The sequence below is a fragment of the Catharus ustulatus genome, chromosome 12, assembly GCF_009819885.2.
Source record: "Catharus ustulatus isolate bCatUst1 chromosome 12, bCatUst1.pri.v2, whole genome shotgun sequence".
Taxonomy (NCBI): Eukaryota; Metazoa; Chordata; class Aves; order Passeriformes; family Turdidae; genus Catharus; species Catharus ustulatus.
In genome coordinates this window covers 20,904,047-20,914,735 of record NC_046232.1, presented here as the reverse complement: position 1 = coordinate 20,914,735, position 10,689 = coordinate 20,904,047, and the positions used below count along the sequence as shown (strand labels likewise).

Here is a 10,689-nt window from a genome sequence, read left to right as displayed (position 1 = left end):
GTGAACTCAGCTGGCTCGAGCTAAATAGAAACGAGAACAAACAGCTGACAATTGAAAATCTTGTGGCATTTCCGAGGGGCAGGGGTGACTTTGGGGTGCTTGGAGCCCTGCTCAGCCCTGCTGCCTCCCCTGGCAGGCAGAGTTTGATTCTCCCACAAATATTGCAGCTTTAGCACAGCAGCCCTGCTCAGATGTGCAGCAATACCCAGTTCTGTGGCTCAGGTAAGGCTTTAAACGGAATTAAATCCCCTCAGGGTGGCTGAGCAGAGATTAGCTCTGATCACAGCGTGTTAGCCCGGGCCAATCCCATCGGGAATGTTCCGTCCTGGGCTTGGGATGCCGAGCCCCAGGGCAGGGCAGGGGGATTTTTCCTCTCCTACTTTGAGATTTATTTATTTTCTCCATGCAGGGAAATGTCTCTGTGCATCTCCTGCTGCGATCCCAGCTCTCAGCTTCCCCCCAGGCATCTCCTGCATCCAAGGAAAGCCCAGAAATCCATCCTGGAAAGGGGCAGGAGGATGGAGCTGGGGATGGGAATTCGCTGGAGCTTGCAGAGCTCGAGTTCTCATTTGCTGTTCTGTCAGAACCCTGGAAATTGAGAATTTTAAACTTTCTGTGCTGGCCCCCAAGCAAACACAGCTTTTAACCTGAGGCTGAAATTCAGTTCCAAAAGTGAGTGGTAGAGCTGGAACCACGGGGGTGTAGCTTGAATAAAAGTGTGTAATATCTTAACAATTACATGTATGTAATATCTTATTAATATGTATTTATATTGCACTGTGTGATATCACAGAGTGGGAGACTCAGATTTGACAGTTTTGGAATGTAGTGATAATTATGGAGCAAAATGGAGGGTTTAGGGTGGAGGTTTGTCTTTTTTCTTCACCTTCTTTATGATTCTAGGTGATTTAATTTGATTAAATAAAAAAGTCCACATTGCAGGCCATGGCTAATTAATTATTGAGTTAAAAGTAAAAGCAATGTAAGTGTCATTTCTTAATTGGACAATTGGCCCTTAAAAGGCCTTGCAAAGAGAAAATAAATCTCCATTTCCAGCTTGAAGTGCTGCAGAACTCGCAGTTTGTGGAACTGTAATGTGAATAAAAATTAACAAACATCTAAAGCAAACAAGAAATATCCCATCCAGCAATTAATCCTGACCTCGGCAAAAAGAAAATAAACCCCAGTAGTGTTCCATGGAATCCTGGCATGGTTTGGGTTGGGATATCTGATATATCTCCCAACACATCAATATCTGATATCTCTCCCCATATATCAATATCTGATATAGCAATATCTGATATCTTTCCCAATAATCAGTATCTGATATCTCTCCCCATATATTGATACCTGATACCTCTCCCAATATATCAATGTCTGATATATCAATATCTGATATTCGTCCCCAATATATGGATATTTGGTATCTGTCCCAATATATGGATATTTAAAATCTCTCCCCATATATCAATATCTGATACAGCAATATCTGATATCCCTCCCAATATATCAATATCTGATATATAAATATCTGATATCCCTCCCAATATATCAATATCTGATATATCAATATCTGATATCTCTCCCCATATATCAATACCTGATATAGCAATATCTGATATCTCTCCCAATATATCAATACCTGATATAGCAATATCTGATATCCCTCCCAATATATCAATATCTGATATATGGATATCTGATATCTCTCCAATACATCAATATCTGATATATCAATAACTGATATCCCTCCCAATATATCAATATCTGATATATCAATATCTGATAGCTCTCCCCATATATCAATATCTGATATATAAATATCTGATATCTCTCCAATACATCAATATCTGATATAGCAATATCTGATATCCCTCCCAATATATCAATATCTGATACATCAATAACTGATATCCCTCCCAATATATCAATATCTGATATATAAATATCTGATATCTCTCCCAACACATCAATATCTGATATATCAATAACTGATATCAGATCAAATCCAAGGTGGATCCTGGTCACAAGTTTTACACTTTGATAAATTTGAGTTCATATTGGTGTTGATTATCCAAGTGCAGTCTCAGCTCCCTTTGCAGACACTGCCCAGGGCTGCCCCAGCAGCGATTCCTGCCGCGATCCGAGGGCCGATCCCCTCCGTGTCCCGGGTGTGGATTCCAGGGCCGATCCCCTCCGTGTCCCGGGTGTGGATTCCAGGGCCGATCCCCTCCGTGTCCCGGGTGTGGATTCCAGGGCCGATCCCCTCCGTGTCCCGGGTGTGGATTCCAGGGCCGATCCCCTCCGTGTCCCGGGTGTGGATTCCAGGATTGCCCGCAGCCCAGGAGTGTTTGTTTGTTCTCGGGGACATTGGCATCCTGTGCTGTCCTGGGCTGCCTCCAGTCCCTCAGAAATGTTTGTTCTGCCGTGACCTTTGGAGCTGTGCGAGGGGCTGGGGACAAGGACAGCTCTGAGAGCGGCAGCTGTGCCCTCATCGATCGGGGCACGGCGCCAGCGCTGCCACACGGCCGCACATGGTGGCACATGGTGGTCCTTGTGTCACCCCTGATACACCATTGTCCCTGTGTCACCTCTGATACACCATTGTCCCTGTGTCACCTCTGACACACCATGGTCCTTGTGTCACCAGCCCTGGCACATGGTGGTCCCTGTGTCACCTCTGGCACGTCATGGTCCCTGTGTCACCAGCCCTGGCACATGGTCCCTGTGTCACCTCTGACACGCCATGGTCCCTGTGTCACCTCTGATACACCACGGTCCCTGTGTCACCAGCTCCTGGCACATGGTCCCTGTGTCACCTCTGACACATGGTGGTCCCTGTGTCACCAATCCTGGCACATCATGGTCTCTGTGTCACCCCTGACACACCATGGTCCCTGTGTCACCAGCCCTGGCACGTCATGGTCCCTGTGTCACCTCTGACACACCATGGTCCCTGTGTCACCCTTGGCATGTCGTGGTCCCTGTGTCACCAGCCCTGCCACATGGTGTCTGTGTCACCTCTGACACATCGTGGCTCCTGTGCCACCAGTCCTGGCACATGGTGGCCCTTGTGTCACCTCTGACACACCATGGTCCCTGTGTCACCTCTGACACACCATGGTCCCTGTGTCACCTCTGACACCCCATGGTCCCCGTGTCACCAGCCCTTGGCACATGGTCCCTGTGTCACCTCTGACACCCCATGGTCCCTGTGTCATCAACCCTTGGCACATGATGGTCCCTGTGTCACCTCTGACACACCATGGTCCCTGTACCACCAGCTCCTGACACACCATGGTCCCTGTGTCACTCCTGGCACATTGTGGTCCCTGTGCCACCAGGGGAGCTCCTCAGCTGCCACCAGAGGAATTTTCCTCACCTGTCACATTTTATTTCCTTTTATAGGGTCAGGATTAAAAGCTCAAGATGGAATTTCTATTTGGGCTCAGATGTTTATTAGTTCTTGTCTCTGTCACAGTCCCACAAACAGAGTTCTGAGCACCTTGAGCTAACAAACCAAAACTGGAGATTTATCTCCGGGGCCTTTGAGGGATAAACTGTCCAATTAACAAACGACGCCTGAATTATTTTTACTTTTAACCCAAAAGGGGACGGTTCTGTCATGTCATGTCAGTATTTTCCAGTCACTAGAAATCAGTGTGTTACAGTTTAAGCTAAAAGTTGATTTTTAATTTAATCTAGAAGTTGATTTTTAATTTAATCTAGAAGTTGATTTTCAGTTTAAGCTAGAAGTTGATTTTCAGTTTAAGCTAGAAGTTGATTTTCAGTTTAATCTAGAAGTTTTTCCATTTTCTTGCAGTGGAAAATTGTGAGATCTTCTCTCTGCTTGCAACATTGACATTTTTGTTTGTCTGTGAAAATCGTTTTGCTTGGTTCAAACATCTTTTGTTTAAGGTGAATTTATCCTTTGCTCAGAGTCATAAAAGTTTTTTTTAACTCACTTGCTCTTTGCCTTCTTACCCACCCACCAAGCCTGGCTCAGCAATTCTTCTCCTCTACATCAAAACTTTGTATAATTTCTATTCCTCCTTCAGATTCTGCATTCCAAGATCTTTCTGCTGTACCCAAATCTCTGAGACCTTGCTGTGAAATCCTGATCCTGCCCAGCCCCGTGCCCTGGTGGGATCCCTGCTTGTGGAAAATCCACTTTTCTCAAGGAGATTTCCCAGATAAAGCAGCTCCAGGAGAGAAAAGGAAAAGCAACCTGGAATGAGAGGAGATTGAGGTTCCTCCCAGCCCAAACCAGAGCTGCAGCTCTGCCCCAAATCCCCTCAGAAATCCCAGAAATGCCCCAGTATTTCTGTCCCACCTTTCCCACCCCCTGAACACATCCCAGAGTTTCTCCTGCATCTGCTCCCCTCTCCCTGCTGAGGCTGCTGCGCCCTGGAGGAGAAAAAAATCAAATAAAAATCCAAATGTATTGATGTGTGAGCTCGCTTTAACTGGAAAACAAAAGGCACGGGCAGCGTGGTTCCCAAAGATCATTTTCCATTTCCTGGAGCTTTCCAAGGCCCGAGCAGGGCTGGGCTGGGAAGAGTTTTCAGTCTGAGAGCGCTGCAGCTCTCTGGGCTGGCTGCAGATCCCCCGGGCCCTGAGCTGAGAGCTTCTTCTGGATCCTGGATCCAGCTCGGGCTGGCCCATTAAATGTAAATTTTTCATGTGGAGAGCTGCAGGGATGGCTGGCAGGGGAGAGCTCAGCTGTGGGAAGGGCTCAGCCACAACCTGGGGCTGCTTTTTCCACCCAGGGCTGGAGTTTTGTTCTGATCCACACCACCAAGAGTTGCTGCCACCAACAGCAAAACTCCCACACCAGACCCTGGAAAAATGGGATTTTTGATATATAAAATGTATCAAATATTAAATTTAAAATCATAAACTGTGGTCCAAAAATTTTTCCTTTGGGAAATTTCTTCAGAGAGAGAGAAGGAGGACTTGATCCCAGCCCCTGCAGCCCCCTGGAATTACCTCACCCTCAATCCTCACCTTTCAGTTTTCCCACAGTGAAATATTCCCTGTGCGTTCTGCACACGGAATTACGGGGCAGGAGCTGTGATAAAATATTTGAAATGAATGAGACCATGAAGAGCCTGTGCTGTTGGTGATTCCTCACCGCAGCAGGCTCTGGGCACAGCTCCATAATGAGTTTTCTGCTCCGCTGGAGCTGGGAGGGATCTGGGGAGAGGAGCTGAGCTGAGCTCAGAGCAGGGCAGGGCTCCTCCAGGGGACTCTGGTTCTGTGATTTCTGATTCTGTGATTGATTCTGTGATTTCTGATTCTGTGATTCTGTGATTCTGTGATTCTGTGATTCTGTGATCCTGAGATTCTGTGATTCTATGATTTCTGATTCTGTGATTCTGTGTGATTTCATTATTCCATGATTCCTTGACTCTGTGATTTCTGATTCCATGATTCTGTGATTCCGTGATTCAGTGATTCCATTATTCCACAATTCAGGATTCTGTGATTCCTCGATTCTGTGATTTCTGATTCTGTGACTGATTCTGTGACTGATTCTGTGAATGATTCCATGATTCCATGATTCCATGATTCTGTGATCCTGTGATCCTGTGATTTCTGATTCCATGATCCCATTATTCTGTTATTTCTGCTTCTATGATCCCACTATTCTGTGGTTCTGTGATTCTGTAAATTCCGTGATTCTGTGATTTCTGATTTTGTGATTGTGTGATTCCATGATTTGGTGATTTGGTGATTCGGTGATTCTGAGATTCTGTGATTGTGTGATTCCATGATTCTGTGATTGAGTCTGTGACTCTGTGATTTCTGATTCTGTGATCCTGTGATCCTGTGATTCTGTGATTCTGCGATTGATTCTGTGATTCTGTGATCCTGTAATTTCTGATTCTGTGACTGATTCTATGATTGATTCTGTGATTCCATGATTCCATGATTCCATGATTCTGTGATCCTGTGACCCTGTGATTTCTGATTCCATTATCCCATTATTCTGTGATTCTGTTATTTCTGCTTCTATGATCCCACTATTCTGTGATTCTGTGATTCTGTAAATTCTGTGATTCTGTGATTTCTGATTCTGTGATTGATTCTATGATTGATTCTGTGATTCATTCTATGATTGATTCTGTGATTCCACGATTCCACGATTCCATGATTCCGTGATTCTGTGATCCTGTGATCCTGTGATTTCTGCTTCTATGATCCCACTATTCTGTGATTCTGTGATTCTGTAAATCCCATGATTCTGTGATTTCTGATTTTGTGATTCTGTGATTCCATGATTTGGTGATTCGGTGATTCTGTGATTCTGAGATTCTGTGATTCTGTGATTCTGTGATTCTGTGATTGATTCTGTGACTCTCTAATTCTCTGATTCCATGAATTCCGTGAGTCTGTGATTCAGTGATTCCGTGAATTCTGTGATTCTATGATTGATTCTCTGACTGATTCCGTGATTCTGTGACTGATTCTGTGATTGATTCTCTGACTGATTCTGTGATTCTGTAACTGATTCTGTGATTGATTCTGTGACTGATTCTGTGATTGATTCTGTGACTCTCTAATTCTCTGATTCCATGAATTCCATGATTCTGTGATTCAGTGATTCCGTGAATTATATGATTCCGTGACTGATTCTCTGATTTATTCCATGATTCCGTGATTCTGTGATTGATTCTCTGATTGATTCTTTGATTGATTCTTTGAATAATTCTGTGATTCTGTGATCGATTCTGTGATCGATTCTGTGATTCTGTGATCGATTCTGTGATCGATTCTGTGATCGATTCCATGACTCTGTGAATTTTTATGGCTCCACGCTCACGGCTCTGCCCGGAGCAGAACCCACCCCAGCACACCCTGCCGGGCACGCCCCGCGCTGTCCCCGCTGTCCCCAACCCCAGCGGTGCCAACCCCTCGGTGCCAGCTCCGGGGAGCTGCAGGCACAGCTGTGGCTGCACTGCAGGAAAACCTCCCCGCTCCCTCTGTCAACAATTTTATTTTTCAAACTGCGCCAAACGAGAGGTGCATCCTCTCTCTGCCGTGCGGCGGCCGCGTGTAGCACCAGCACATAATTAACAGTCAAGATCATTTACATTGTCGCTTAGCTAATTTTCATAATGTTTTCTTTATTATCAGAGGAAGAAATTAACCCAAGAATTTATTTACATACTAGTCTCAAACAGTAACAGCTTGCTAATTGCCTGTTAGGTGATTAATAAGCTTACAGCAGATGCTAATGAATCGAGAGCTCACTGTTTCAAAGGTGCTCTTGCAGCATGCTTGTGTTTTGGCAGCTTAATTAGTGCAATAATTATGTACTTGTTGCTTCTTCTTTCAAGCAAATACTGTCAAATGCTTAAAAGATTAAAGAGAATTATATCGCAGAGAACTCGCTGTGCTCCAGGATTCTGCTGCTGCCGCTCGGAGCCGGCGCGGGGACAAACACCAGGGTGGAGTTTTGGGTGGGGAAGGAGCAGCAGAGCCCAGCAGGGCTCCCTCCCCCCTGGGAGCAGCTCCCCGGGCACTGCGGGATGGAAACCTGCGGGGGTGGCCCTTGGGGACACGGGGCACTGGTGGCCCTGGCAGGGCTGGTAGGATGGTTGGGCTCCATCATCTCAGAGGGGTTTTGCAGCCTCCCGGGACCCTGTGGGATCTCCTGGGCTGAGGCTGAGGGTTCTGTGCTGGAACTTCTCCAGGCAGAGAGGAACGGGAGGCTCCCATCCCCTGGGGAAGGGCTCAGGAGCTGGCCCGGGTGGCCCTGCTGTCCCTCAGGGACGCCAAAGCTGCCTGAGGGGCTGGGAGGGGCTGAGGTTGGGCTGTGCTGGATGCTCTGTGTCAGCTCCAAGGTCCTTTCCAGCCCCAGCCTTCCCCTGGCTCCATGGCAGGGCTCAGTGGAGCAGAGCAGCGATTCCAGCTGCAGGACAAGGAGCCAGGGTGAAACCTCCCAGGACGAGATGGGGACACGTCCCTGCCAGCCGCCTGTGCCACCTCCGTGCAGCCAGAGCTTCTGAGGCTCCTCCACAACCCCCTCACCTCCTTCCCAGGCCGGGAATTCCCTCCCGACCCATCCCATCCCATCCCTGTATCCCATCCCTGTATCCCATCCCTGTATCCCATCCCATCCCATCCCATCCCATCCCATCCCATCCCATCCCATCCCATCCCTGTATCCCATCCCATCCCATCCCATCCCATCCCTGTATCCCATCCCATCCCATCCCATCCCATCCCACTGATTGTCTCAGCCACCCCGGGCGGTCTCTGCCACCCACCGCTGTCACTGTCCCCACACTCCGCCAGCTCCAGGGACACGGGAGGGGCCGCAGCAGGCACAGAGCTCCAGGTGTGACCCAGGTGACCTCACCGAGGTGTCCCCTGCCCCTGTGCAGTGACTGCCGGGGCACAGAGCCCTGCCCAGCCGGCCCCGGAGCCCCTGGAGCCCCTGGAGCTCCCCCGGTGCCCTTGCTGCGTGTGCGAAGCGCTGAGGCCACTTCCCGGCGACAGACGGAAAAGAGCTGTCCCCGGGGGCTGGAGCATGTCCCCGTCTCCAGGAGAGGCTCTCAGAGCCCAGCCCATGGCGCTGGAGTGGCACTCACAGCCCGGCCCCATCCCCGCAGCGCTGGCAGCGATGCTGCGGCAATCCGAGGTTTCCTTGGCGACAGCCGCGCTCGCCCGGCTGCTCGGGAGCGGCCACGGGGGCTGGGGTTGGGGCTGGGGCTGGGGCTGGGGCTGGGGCTGGATGTGTCACCCCGCAGCTCCGGGCTCGGCTTTCAAAGCTCCGCATTGCCGGGGGCTGAGCGGTGACAGCGGAGTCCCCCGGGCGCGGCTCCCGGTCCCTCCTTCATTCCCTGGTGGCTCCTGGTGTCTCCATCCCTCCCTGCTCCCTCCATCCCTCCCTGCTCCCTCCATCCCTCTCCGTTCCCTCCATCCCTCTCCATTCCCTCCATCCCTCCCCGTTCCCTCCATCCCTCTCCATTCCCTCCATCCCTCCCCATTCCCTCCATCCCTCTCTATCCCCTCCATCCCTCTCCATCCCTCCCCGGTCCCTCCTTCCCTCTCCATTCCCTCCCCGGTCCCTCCTTCCCTCTCCTTTCTCTCCATCCCTCCCCATTCCCTCCATCCCTCTCTATCCCCTCCATCCCTCTCCATCCCTCCCCGTTCCCTCCATCCCTCCCCATTCCCTCCATCCCTCCCCATCCCCTCCATCCCTCCCCATTCCGTCCATCCCTCCCCATTCCCTCCATCCCTCTCCATCCCTCCCCGGTCCCTCCTTCCCTCTCGCCGTGCTGTCCCACCCCTTATCTGACTGTCACAGCGCGATTCTCTCGATTAGGCACGGAGCCAATTCGTTACTTAACCTGTAATTGCGCTTTAATAGGAGCCATCTCCCAAATGTGTTTTGGGAGCGAGGCTGATAAACACGCCCGAGGCTCCGACATCCGAGCCCGGGATTCCTCGGGAGCGGCTCCCGCCGGGGTTTGGCACCGGCCCCGCTGGTTTTGGTGGCCGGGGCTTTATCAGGCACAACAAATCGCTGATTTGTTGATTTGAACCCTGGGAAACCCCACGAATTTCCTGAAATCTCCTTATTGTGGGAAATGTGAGGTTTTTTGGTTTTTTTTGTCGTGCGGGAATCGGCGGTGTTAAATCCGGCTGCCAGTGGGTGCTGGCGGATTTCCTTTTCAATAACCCAAATTTCCACGATGAAATGCTGATAAGGTGTTTTACTCTCATCCCTGCTTCACGTGTAGGGGAGGGAAGGCATTCAATCTCCATCTCAACACATTAATTTTAAAAAGTTGGCCAGTATTTGCAAAGTGTTAAGCATATAAAAATTAATGTTGACAAATCTTCGAGGAATAGAATGAAACAAAAGAAATCAATTAAGGAAACAGCCCGCGGACATATTTTATAATCTAAATTGTGCTCAGCACCGCAGTGCAAGTTACCTGCAAACCCTGGTGCCGGATGGAAAACTTGGGAGGGGAAGTTTGGGCTCAGGATGCCAGGAAATATTGGCAGGAAGTGCCTAAAATTGAGAAACGTCGGTGTGGGGCTCCTGCAGGTCTGGGCAATGTCCCGAGGGGCCCTGGAGAGCACCAGGAAAAGTCTCTGAAATCTGCTACAAAGGGGAAAAGCTTCCCAGGGCCAGAGGGCAGGGGGGGTGGGACTTGGGCAGGAATTGTTCCCCTGAGGGTGGGCAGGGCTGGGTGGGATTTGGGCAGGAATTGTTCCCCTGAGGGTGGGCAGGGTTGGCACAGTGCCCAGAGCTGTCCCTGGATCCCTGGCAGTGCCCCAGGCCAGGCTGGAAATTGGGATTGGAGCAGCTGGGACAGGGGGAGGTGTCCCCATGGCAGGGGTGGCACCAGCTGAGGTGGCAGCTCTGAGCTGGGGCTGAGCTGGAGCAGCAGAGACCTCAGAGCCCTGAAGGACGCCAAGGACTGAGCACAGGGACTGTGCCTGGCACGGGAACCAGGAGTGATCCCATCCCATTATCCCATCCCATGGATCCCATCCCATGGAACCCATCCCATGGATCCCATCCCAATATCCCATCCCATCCCATGGATCCCATCCCATGGATCTCATCCCATTATCCCATCCCATGGATCCCATCCCATGGATCCCATCCCATGAATCCCATCTCATGATCCAATCCCATGGATCCCATCCCATGAATCCCAT

At 49.9% G+C, this 10,689-nt stretch overlaps 1 long non-coding RNA gene across 1 annotated transcript; it reads right to left on the bottom strand.

Annotated features, from left to right (window-relative positions):
* Positions 1-7,110: 7,110 nt before the first annotated feature.
* LOC117001977 lies at positions 7,111-8,432 on the bottom strand. The gene is made up of 2 exons (XR_004419197.2): positions 8,277-8,432; positions 7,111-7,918 (listed from the first exon to the last, which is right to left on the bottom strand). It is a non-coding gene; the product is annotated as an uncharacterized LOC117001977 (long non-coding RNA).
* Between the last annotated feature and the right edge of the window lie 2,257 nt (positions 8,433-10,689).